Raw genomic sequence first — 12,731 nt, 5'->3', positions numbered from 1 at the left:
GGGAACAGCCCATAGATCAGGGACTCCTTTGTCGAACAGCTGCCCAGGATGAATTGCGATACAGGTTCTTACATCTTTCTCCGCACCCTCTTGACAAAATTACAGCCTGCAAAGAAGTGAGTTACTGTCTCTTCCCCATTACAGTCATCCTGCAGGCAGTGTGCAGTGGGAGTGATGCTCCCGGCATGTTGTTACATACTCACAGTTTGAACGGGACAGTGGGATAATGTAATGGTCTTGTGAGTGGGATGATGTAATTGTCTCATGACCGTGGGGTGATGTTATGTCACGTGATGGCATGTTCCAAATGGTATGTGATGCAGTTCTCATTTTTATTTTTGTGCAACGTTGTTGTTACCGGTTGGAGGTGTGGAGACTCCACCGGTTTTGTTTGTTGCGCATTTATTTTTCCCTTACTGTCCAGTATCAGAGAGTGAAGGCATTACTGGAGTTATCCGAGTTCAAAGGATTGGATAAAGTCAATGTCGTTCAGCATTTTGGGGAATGATAGACCTTTGTGGCTTTGTTCAGGAATTGTGGAAGGCACATTTGAGTTAAACCCCTGCAAGGTCGGGAAGGTTTATGCAGTGACCACCCTCCAGTCAAAAGGTCAGTTCCTTTTATTTCCTCGTGATTGCTTCGAACAAGGCATCTCCCGGCTGTGGGATCAGCAGATTCATCATTACTTCGTAGGAATTGTTGTTTCGGGGAAGGCTCTCCTTACTGACTGTATAAATCACATGGACTTTTTGAATTTATCACTTTATGTCTGTGCTTGGATGAGAACTTGTTAAGAACAGTTTCTACGTTTGACTGTTTGTTAAATATTGCCACCTACTCGTTAACTTCCGATTAAGTTAGTCGTTTGTTTACTTTTCTACATTTTGAGCAGAGGTTAATAAATCTCGGGATTTGTTTATAAACCCTGTCTCAGTTTCATATTGATTGCTGCTGCATTCATAACAATGTAAGGCAGATCTGTCTTGGAGGGCCCCTCTCACTGCCAGCCAGCCTGTTGGTGATGTCTGGCGATGAGGCATTCTGCCAGATGGGCTGGGCTGGACAGTCTGCTCAGGAAACCACCCCACTGCGTCCATCGAGTCCTTCTTCCGCAGTCTGTAGGACATTCTGTGCTGACTGCAGTGACTGGTAGGAAGGCCATCATGACAGCAAAAGGGCAATTCTATGTGAAGTTAGACAAATCAGATGCTTGACAGTTGTGGCAGAGTTTGCATACAGTGAAGCTTAACTGCATAAATGGTAGTGATGATTCACTCCCTCATGAGCTCAATGCCTTTTATTTGCTTTAAAAGGGAGAGTAACACAAGGCCTGTGCAAATCCCACAGCATCTGGTGACTGTAATCTCTGTCTGAGAGGCTGATGTCTGAAGATCCTTCAAGAGGGTAAGCCCTTGCAAGGCATCAGGAATGACAGCCTACCAGGGAGGATACTGAAAATCTGTGTCAACCAACTGGCTGGAGTATTCAAGGACATCTTTAATCTCTCACTACCGCAGTCAGTAATTCCTATTTGCTTTAAAAGGTAATCAGACCAGTGCCCAAGAAGAGGTAACAAAAGAAATTGATGAGGGTAGGGCAGTGGATGTGGTCTACATGGACTTTAGCAAAGTATTTGACAAGGTCCTTCATGAGAGACTCATCCAGAAAGTCATGAGGCATGGGATAAGTGGAACCTTGGCAGTTTGGATAAAAAATTGGCTTAAAGGAAGAAAGCAGAGGGTAGTTGTGGAAGGGAAGTATTCTGCCTGGAGGTCGGTGACTAGTGGAGTGCCGCAGGGATCTGTCCTGGGACCCCAGCTATTTGTGATTTTTATAAATGACCTGGATGTAGAGGCGGAAGGATGGGTGAGTAAATTTGCGGATGACACGAAGATTGGAGGAGTTGTGGATGGAGCTGTAGATTGTTGAAGGTTACAAGAGGATATAGACAGGCTGCAGAGTTGGGCAGAAAAATGGCAGATGGAGTTCAATCCAGAAAAGTGTGAGGTGATGCATTTTGGAAGGACAAACCAGAAGACTGAGTACAGGATTAATGGTCAGTTACTTAAGAGCGTGGATGAACAAAGGGACCTTGGGGTTCAAATCCATACATCCCTCAAGGTCACAGCCTATGGGTTGTTAGGCTTCGTTAACAGGGGGATTGAGTTCAAGAGTAGAGAGGTCACGTTACAACTCTACAAATCTCTGGTGAGACTGCACTTAGGGTATTGTGTTCAATTCTGGTCACCTCATTATAGGAAGGATATGGAAGCTATGGGGAGGGTGCAGAGGAGATTTATCAGGATGTTGCCTGGTTTGAAGGACAAGTCATATGAAGCAAGGTTAGCAGAGCTGGGACTTTTCTCTTTGGAGTGTAGAAGAATGAGAGGGGACTTGATAGATGTCTACAAGATTATGAGAGGCATAGAGAGGGTGGATAGTCAGTACCTGTTTCCCAGGGCACCAATAGCAAACACCAGGGGGCATATGTACAAAATTAAGGGAGGGAAGTTTAGGGGAGACATCAGGGGTAAGTTTTTTACACAGAGGGTTGTGAGTGCCTGGAATGACTTGCCAGGGATGGTGGTGGAGGCTAAAACATTAGGGGTATTTAAGAGCCTCTTGGACAGGCACATGGATGAAAGAAAAATGGAGGGTTACGGGGTAGGGTGGGTTTAGTACTTTTTTTAAGGATTATATGGGTCAGCACAACATGGAGGACTGAAGGGCCTGTACTGTGCTGTAGTGTTCTATGGTTAAGACCAGGGTGAACTGCCTCAATGACTATTGTCTAGTAGCACTGATATGTTGAAGTGCTTTGAAAGTTTGGTCATTGCTAGAATTAACTCCTGCCTAAGCAAGGGCATAGTCCTACTGCAATTTGCCTATTGCTACAATGAGTCTACAGCAGATACAATCTCATTGGTTCTGAACTTATCTTTGGAGCAGCTAGACAACAGCAATACCTATGTCACGCTGCTGTTTATTGATTACAACTCAACATTCCACACTGTCATTCCCCTCATGACTAATCAACAACCCTCAAATCCTCCATCGCCGTATCTTGCTCTGCAATTGGATCTTCAACATGCGTGTTAGGAGTCCACAGTGCTGATGAGTAATAACATCTCCCCCTTGCTGACTATCAACATCTCAGGGATGCATGATTAGCCCACTACTCTACTCTTTCTACATCCATAACTGTGTGGCTAGGCACAGCTCAAATGCTACCTATAAATTCACCAGTGTTAGCAGACTCTCAGATAGTGACATGGTAGCATAGAGGAGTGAGGTAGATCAGCTTATTGAGTGGTGGTACCACAACAACCTTACACTCAACATCAGCAAGACCAAAGGATTGATTGTGGACTTATGGAAGGGGAAGTCAGGAGAATACCCGTCAGCCCTCACTGAGGGTTGTATGATGGGAAGGATGAGAAGCCTCAAATTTGGAGTCATCAACATCCCTTGGGCCCCATTGTGTTCGAATATAGTACGTACCGTGGGTTACAAATAAAGAACCATATTCTGGAAGAACATAACTTTTATTTAATAACAACCACAATGTGCTTACAATACCATGTTTTTCTCAATCTTTCTATCATTCTTGTGCATGCTCAGAACTCTCGCTAATCATGTTCTTACGCATCACATCACCACATCTTCCTTTCCTTAAAAAGAAAAACAATTAGCAAAATTGACCAGAGCAAATGCATAATTTAACATGTCTCTATCAGTCTCTCTGGGGGTTTATGAACACAAGTAGACCTTCTAAGTGGTTCACACAGTTCTTGTGTTTCATTGTTATTCCCATGTTTTGTCTGGTCTGCATCAGTTAACTGAAACTGTGAAGCTGGCTCTTTCTTGAGGTCTTTGCAATTTCTTCTTAGCACTACTCCTTCTTCTGTTTGGACCATGTATGATCTGGGTTGTACTTCTTTAAGTACTGTAACTTTCTATGTCCATGTGTTCATTTTGTCTTGTATCCTTACTTCATCTCCTTGGTGTAGTTCAGGTAATGGACGAGAACATCTGTCAAAGTATGTTTTCTGCTTTGCTTTGTGTTCATCTTTCCATCTTTTCACTTGTTCACCTCCCTCTGTTCTCAGAAGGCTCTCATCTATTGGCAGATTGGATCTCAAATGGCGTCCCATCAAGAGTTGAGCAGCTGAAAATCCACATACAAGTGGAGTACTGTGATAGGCTAACAAAGCTTTATAAAAATCACCTCCACTGTCTTTTGCTTTGTGCATCAGTTTCTTGATAATTCCCACCGACTTCTCAACTAATCCATTGGACTGAGGGGAAAATGGACTAGATGATGTATGAACAAAGCCCCATTCATGAGCAAAATATCTCATGCATTCACCATTGAATAGTGGACCATTGTCTGAGAAAACTTCATCAGGTACGCCATGTCTGGAAAAAAACTGATTTCAAGCATGTAATTACATTCTCTGCAGTTGTTCTGCTCAAACCACACACTTCAGGATACAATGAATAGTAATCTGTTATTAGTAGATAATCTTTGTTGTCAGTTACAAAAAGATCAACGCCTACCTTCTGATAAGGTCTCTGAGGACTAGGATGTGGATGCAGTGGCTCCTTAGGCTTGCTAGGCTGGTATTTAAGGCATATTTGACAAAAATACACCAGTTCTGCAACTTCTTGATTCATCCTGGGCCAAAGCATCACTTTCTGTGCTGTTCTTTTACGTTTTTCAATACCTAGGTGGCCTTCATGAATTTTCCCAAGCATTTCTTTTTGGAGACTTCTAGGAATTTATTATCTGGCCATCCATCCATCACCACTTGTATTATCTGACTGAGAATTTTGTCCTTTTCTGCCTCAAGATGCAGCCGTTCCAACTTCCCGGGAGCAACAGGTGCAGTCTCTATGATCATATCAATAAATGCCTGAACATCAACAGTGTCCCTGTGACTGTCTTTTGTTGTTGGATCCACAGCTCTGGAAAGTGTGTCAGCCCTGTACATGAATTTTCCAGGTGTGTATGACACATTCAATACACACCTTTGCAATTTGATCATTATTCACTGAATTTGCAAAGGACAGTCATTTAAAGGTTTGTGAAAGAATGCAATCAAAGGCTTATGATCAATTTCAATATCAATATATTGCCCTGACACAAACTGATGAAATCTCTCGCAAGCAAATGTAATGCTGAGCAATTCTTTTTCAATTTGGGCATAGCTTGTTTCTGGAGCAGATAATGCATATACCACTGGTAACCATTCCTTATCATGTTTCTGAAGTGATACTGCCCCTAAGCCTGCTTGAGATGCATCACATGAGATTTTGATGGGTCTCTTAGCATCATAGAATTTCAACAGAGGTTCTTTAGTGAGCACTTTCCTGAGATTTTGCCATGCCTTCTCCTGTTCATGATTCCAGCTCCATTCGTTTTTCTTTTCTGTTAGCTGCCTCAATGGAGCAAGCTGTTCCGAAAGATTGGGAATGAATTTTCCCATGTAGTTGACCATTCCCATGAACCTTTGAACATCCTTTTTACATTGCGGTCTTGGCATGTTTTCAATAGCAGAAACCTTCAATGGATCAGGATTCACACCCTCATCGCTGATGATATCACCCTCAAAGGTAAGTTCAGTCACTCCTAACTGACATTTGTCTTTATTCAACTTCAGGTTTGCCTTGCGTGTTGCCTCGAAGACTTGTCTGAGTCTGGCATCATGCTCTTGTTTAGATGATCCCCAAACAATAATATCATCCATGGAAGTATCCACGCCCTCAATGAGCTCATATAGCATGTGAATGGTTTTATGGTACACTTCAGGAGCTGATGCAATTCCAAACGGAAGCCAAAGAATACAGTATCTGGCAAAAGGAGTGTTAAAGGTACACAACTTTGAACTCGGTTCATCTAGTTTAAGTTGCCAGAATCCAGAGGATGCATCTAATTTACTAAAGTAATTTGCATTAGCAAACTGTGACATAATTTCTTTACGAGTCAGCAATTTGAAATGCTCTCCTTTAATGGCTCGATACAAGTCTCTTGGATCTAAGCAAATCCTCAGTTTTCCATTTTTCTTATCTACAATAACAAGCGAATTGACCCATTCAGTTGGTTCATCAATTTTATTTATGACTCCTAGCCATTCCATTCTGTCAAGCTGTGTTTTCAGTTGATGACATAATGCAAAAGGCACGTTTCTACATGGATGTACTATGGGTGGCACAGTGTTGTCAATTTCAACCGTGTGCTCTCCTGGAAGACAACTAAACCCTTTGAACAAGTCCTCATACTCTTTCACCAAGTCACTGTATTCTGACACTGTTTCACTGTCCAGGATTAAGACTCTTTTCACCAAATTCAGTCTCTCACAGGCAGATAAACCCATTATTGACTGTACATTACTTGGCACCACCACAAATGAAAGTGTGTGCACAATATTTTTGTGTGATATTTTTGCCACGCATGTTCCTTTAACTGGAATGTCTGGACCTGAATACCCAGTCACTTTTTATATTTGTCTTATGTAACTTTCGTCTTGGCTTTAATGCATTAAAATCAGATTCTGCAAGAACATTTACTTGTGCTCCAGTATCCAGTTTAAACAGAATATTGTTATGGTTCACTTGCAATGGCATAGTCCAGTCATTCTTACTTTGTTTGTTTTTACAAAGCACATCTATATAAAACTCCTCACGTTCATTTTCAAGCACTGCATTCACGTATTTTATTTCCTTTCTACTTCTGCAACAGCATGAAAAATGATTACTCTTACCGCAGTCCTTGTACGTTTTCCCATACGCTGGACACTATTTTATCTGATGCTGCTGTGAACAGTGACCACATGGCTTTTTTCTCTCAGATGACGTCTTGTTCTCTGTCGGTTTTGTTGTCATTTTATTATTTTTTCTAATATTTTCGTGTTTCCTCACAGCATCTACGTTGAAAAGTTCTTTAGCCTGTGATGTCATGATTTCCGAAGCTTTGCAGAGCATCAAAGCTTTTTCCAAATCTATGTCTTCTTCTCATAACAGTCTTTCTCTCAGACCAATATCCAGAATGCCCCAAACAATTCGGTTTTTAATGATATACAAAATGCTTCAAATTTGTCCATTATTGATTTTAACTTTAAATTATCTCCATCTTCAAAAATAAAATGATTACATACCTCAATTGCGTCATCACCTATTATGTGGAGTAGAATTGCAGGCTTTCGTTTCTTCCAGTTTTCTATCCGCTTCGATTGCCAATCAATACGATTCAAAAAGTTGCTTAAGTTTTCTCCAGTTCTCAGCTACATTCCCAAACAATTGAAGTGTCGATGGAGGCTGCAAACCTTCCATTTGTAAAACTGTTAGCAAACACCAAGACAGTTCAAGCTCTTTTTTCAGAAAATTATCTTCGATTCTTCTGTGTTAGGAAACATATTATTCTTCCAGACTGACTTCTGACACCATGTTGGTTTCTCTATATTTGTACGTGTTATGGGTTACTAATAAAGAATCATATTCTGGAAGAATATAACTTTTATTTAACAGCAATCACAACGTGCTTAAAATACCATGTTTGTCTCGATCTTTCTATCATTCCTGCACATGCTCAAAACCTTCTCCAATCATGTTCTTACACGTCATATCTCCACAGGCCCATGAAAGGGGCAAGCATGAAAAAGCCATGTCAGTGGCTCTGTGGGGCTTGAGGATATTTGGTATGTCACCAATGACTCCAGCAAGTTGCTACAAATGTACAATGGAGAGCCTCCAATGCACAGGTTCCCAAGAGGTTGTAGACTCCTTAAGCTCCATTATGGGCACAACCCTCCCCACCATCAACAACACCTTCAAGAGTTAGTGCCTCAAGGCCACAGCCTTGAAGTCCCTCACTATCCAGGACTTTCCCTTTTTACCATTATTGCCGCTGGGGAGGAAGTACAGGAACCTGAAGATACAGACTCAATTTTTAGGCACAGCTACTTCTTCTCCCTCATATTTCAGAATGGTCCATGTACTCTTGAATACTACATTATTATTTGCCTTTTGCACTGTTTGTAATAACATTGCATTGAACTGGAGCAACAGAACAATAAACTTAGTAACAGTGCCAGCAGTAATAAACTTGATTCTAATTCAAATAAATTGTCAATTGTTCCTCAGAAATGTGCACTTTGATTATTTGGATTAACAAAATATCTATCTAAGTTTGCACATGGGATGCTGGTCCTGAAGTTTAGTGATTTGGCATTCAGAATTAAGCAGCCAATTAGATTCAACACTGGCTTAGCAAAAGAAGCCAGAGTGGCAGTAGATGATTTTCTCTGACTAGAGGCCTGAGACTAATGATGCGCCACAGGGATCGGTGCTGGGTCCAGTGTTTATCACCAGTATTAGTGAGTTAGATGATAATGCAGTAAATTTTCAAAACACACTAAGACTGGGGGCGTACTGGATAGTGAGGAAGTCTATCAAAGCTTGTAGTGGGATCTGGACCTGCTGGGAAAATGGGCTGAAAAATGGCAGATGGAATTAAATGCAGTTGAGTGTGAGGTGTTGCAATTTACTTAGACAGTGAATGGCAGGGCTCTGAAGTGTGTGGTAGAATAAAAGGACCTGTTAATTTAATTCCTTATAAGTGGCAACACAGGTAAATAGGGTCACACATAAAAGTTTGGCATATTAGCCTTCATAAATCAGGGCACTGAGTACAGGAGTTGGGATGTTATGTTGAAGTTGTAAAATATGTTGATCAGGCCACATTTGGAGTACTGCAAGCAATTGGGATGTAGCAGTTAGTGCACTGCTACTATAGCTCAGGACATCAAGGTTCAGAGTTGTAATGAGCTGGGTTGCACAGACCCAAAAGACCCAAACAACTTGAATGTCCAGGAAATGTGGTAATAAGAGTACAAGCACAACAAAGTAGCTTAGGCATAATTTATTATCAGAAAATAGGAAGCACAAATAAACCACTCAAAATTAAAACTTATAAGTTACAAAGATCTCCACAAAGACTTTAGGGCTCACGATTCTTAGTCACCACTTGATAGTCACTGTTATCGAGCAATTTGGTTATCCCTGCTGATGGGGGTGCTCTGAAATTCAACTCGTGAAACCACACTGGATCATAGGCACTGATCGTGAGTTCCTTAGTCCAGGTGAAGTACCAAGAATTGAGGGAAAGGTGCCCCAATAAATAGCTGTTCCACAAGCATAGAGAGAGAGAGAGACACACACACACAGACAGATAAACTCTTTTGTCCTCATCCTGTTGATGCCTGAGGACAGGAAAGAATACAGCCACTATCAGCAAACATTAGACATTAACAAACATATAGTGTTTAACCTTACATGCTGTGACCTCACAAAAAAGTTAATGTGTTACTTGGAAGTGTTCAGAATTTCTTGCAGTACTTAATAACATTTAATAAAACACGTTCGACCTCTTTGAATGCCTGGACACATAGAACTCTTCTTTCTGCTTAAAATGAAGAATAAATATTAATGTCACTTGGATGATTGGAAACTAATATTATCACGATGATTAAAATATTAAGAAATACACAGTTCCAATTATTAACCTCAACATACACATTAAAATTTACATCCTCATCTTCAAGAGGTGCTAACAACATATTGTTGACAATTAAAACAGAATGAGTGAGATTTACAAACACCACATTGAGATCAGGAATACAAGAGGCAGATGGTAATCAATTTGGCACTTTACTTGTTTCACAGGGAAAAAAAATCATATGAGGCCAGTTACTCTATGTTTACAGCATACTCTCACACTTATAGGCCCCCAGTTAACACAATTAGTACACATGACATAATTTGATTTCTCTAGTGCCTTCAATAGAACCCAGCCATTTCTTCTGAGCCAGAAGCTGCTGGGCGTAGAGAAATCCACTAGCTCCTGGATTACTGACCACCTAACAGATAGACCCCAATTTGTATGCTTGGGTAGTTCTGTTTCTGAAATAGTGGTGAGTGGCACTGGAGCACCATGAGGGACTGTTCTGTCTCTGTTTCTATTCACATGTACACCTTGGACTTTCAGTACAAATCTGAGTCTAGTCACTTGCAGAAGTTCTCGGATGACTTCGCGGTGGTTGGCTGTATCAGAGATGGGCAGGAGTCAGAGTACAGAGGACTGGTGGACAAGTTTGTGGAGTGGTGTGGGAGGAATCACTTCATCCTGAATGTGGCCAAAACCAGGGAGATGATGATTGATTTTAGGAGGAAGAGGACTATGACGATACCTGTATACATTCTGGGAGAAGAAGTTTTGGTGGTGGAGGAGTACAAATACTTGGGTGTTCACCTTGACAACAGTCTTGACTGGAAAACCAACACAAGGGCTGTTTACAAGAAGGGGATGAGCAGACTCTATTTTCTAAGGAAGCTGAGATCCTTCAATAGGTGCAGCAGGATGTTGGAGATCTTTTACCAGTCTGTTGTAGCAAGTGCAGTCTTTTTTGCTGCTTTATGTTGGGGGAGCAGCATTGGTGATGCAAAAAGACTAAATTAACTCATCAGAGAGGCTGGATCCATTCTTGGCTACAGTCCGGACTCTTGAGTTACTGATGGGCAGGAGGTCACTAAACAAACTGTTATTGATCATGGACAATCAGGCACATCCTCTCCATGACTTACTGAATAAATAGTGGAACACCCTTTCAAACAGGTTATTTCAGCTACTCTATCACAAGGGTCATTACAGAAAATTGTTCCTACCAAATGCAATAAGCATATAAAACAGTTCATCTCTGTGTTACAGGAGAACACACATCATAGTACAATAGCCTCTATTTTATTATTTCATACATTATTATTGCACAGTATTGCATTTGATTGTATATTGGCAAATTATTATTGTGTATATTATTATTCTGTACTTTATTATTAGTTAATATTATTATATTCATTATTATTATTGCTAAATGTGTTTTTAATGGTTGCTGCTGTAATGAAATAATCTCCCACTTGGGATCAATAAAATACTTTATTATTATTATTATTATTATTATTATTATTATTATTATTATTATTATTATTATTATTATTATTATTATTATTATTATTATTATTATTATGTGCATTTTCACAAAACAATAATAACATTTCCACAAAATTATAAGGTTACTTGGAGTACTGTGCTCAGTTCTGGTCGCCTCACTACAGGAAGGATGTGGAAGCCATAGAAAGGATGCAGAGGAGATTTACAAGGATGTTGCCTGGATTGGGGAGCATGCCTTATGAAAACAGGTTGAGTGAACTCGGCCTTTTCTCATTGGAGTGATGGAGGATGAGAGGTGACCTGATAGAGGTGTACAAGATGATGAGAGGCATTGATCGTGTGGATAGTCAGAGGCTTTTTCCCAGGGTTGAAATGGTTGCCACAAGAGGACACAGGTTTAAGGTGCTGGGGAGTAGGTACAGAGGAGATGTCAAGGGTAAGTTTTTTATTCAGAGAGTGACAAGTGTCTGGAATGGGCTGCTGGCAACGGTAGTGGAGGTGAATACGATAGGGTCTTTTAAGAGACTTTTGGATAGGTACATGGAGCTTAGAAAAATAGAGGGCTATGGGTCAGCCTAATATTTTCTAAGGTAGGGACATGTTCAGCACAACTTTGAGGGCCAAAGGGCCTGTATTGTGCTGTAGGTTTTCTATGTTTCTTTGTTGTCAATCTCTTGTTCGGTCTCAACAGGAACCTGTCATACAACAAAACACAGGATAAGCATTAGTACAGAACAAGGCACCATTTCAGCAGATCCTTTAAAACTAGCAGCAGAGAGTTAATTAGCAATGCTTTCAAATTACCCTTATCCACACACACAGAATGGGTCTGCCCTTGTACCATCACCCTGTATGTATTTCCTCGTTCGCTGGCAATAATCTCCCCCTGCAATAGAGGGAAAGACAGATATTTTACAAACACTTTACCCCCCCAACCCCCACTCTCACCTTGCAGAACTGAATCAGTTCTTTATCAGCGCATTCAGTTGTGCCATCAGAAACAAAAATAATCCAATGTCTTGTTATTAACAAAAAGCAAGTACCTTCTTCCAAGGGACAGTTGTTGGAATTATACAACACACAGGAAGGGACCGGAAACCATCGAGAGAAGGTATGGGTAGGAGTAAGTAAACAAATTTGCTATTTTAATAGGCCATTCATTCATTCAATCAATCAGATCACTGGCCTGAGGATAACCGGGGACAGGAAGACTCACCGTACACCATTAGAGAAGGCCCACGCTTGTACCCTAGAACCATAAAGTGTGAATCACTATCGGACTGAATTATAAGGGGATCACCATGTGCAGAAACAAGATGTTCTAATCCCTGAAGCGTATCATCCTAATTAGTTTTAACAGTAGGGATTTCCATAAGAAGACTAGAATAAGTGTCTGTCATAGTGAGGAGATACTGGAATCACCTCTGTAACGGAAGGGGACCAACATAATCTATTTGCCAAATCTGAGCAGGAGCACACCCACAGCGACTAGAAGCCAAGGGTCTTTTTAAAAGGTGTTGGTTTTTAACTTCCAAACATAGCTCACAATTTCTACCACTGTACAAGCTACGTCAGTGGGAAGGAATAATCCCACCTGCCTGGATCACTCTACAGAACCCTGTACCCCTAAATGCCCAGAAGATTCATGGGCCCACCAACCAAGTGGCAATTACATTATTTGAGGCTTGGGACTAGATGGCACTGTGCCAACATAAAAATTTGTCAG

At 40.9% G+C, this 12,731-nt stretch overlaps 1 long non-coding RNA gene across 2 annotated transcripts; it reads right to left on the bottom strand.

The window, feature by feature from the left end:
• Positions 1-8,905: 8,905 nt before the first annotated feature.
• On the bottom strand, positions 8,906-12,309 carry LOC140737523 (uncharacterized). Of its 2 annotated transcripts, XR_012101186.1 has the most exons (3): positions 12,222-12,309; positions 11,810-11,891; positions 8,906-9,460 (listed from the first exon to the last, which is right to left on the bottom strand). It is a non-coding gene; the product is annotated as an uncharacterized lncRNA (long non-coding RNA). The 2 variants fall into 2 exon arrangements; XR_012101185.1 differs by having other exon boundaries at positions 11,810-12,266.
• Between the last annotated feature and the right edge of the window lie 422 nt (positions 12,310-12,731).

Source organism: Hemitrygon akajei, chromosome 13 (genome assembly GCF_048418815.1).
Source record: "Hemitrygon akajei chromosome 13, sHemAka1.3, whole genome shotgun sequence".
Classification (NCBI taxonomy): domain Eukaryota; kingdom Metazoa; phylum Chordata; class Chondrichthyes; order Myliobatiformes; family Dasyatidae; genus Hemitrygon; species Hemitrygon akajei.
Note: the sequence above shows the minus strand (reverse complement) of the source record. Positions and strands in the feature narration are given on the sequence as shown.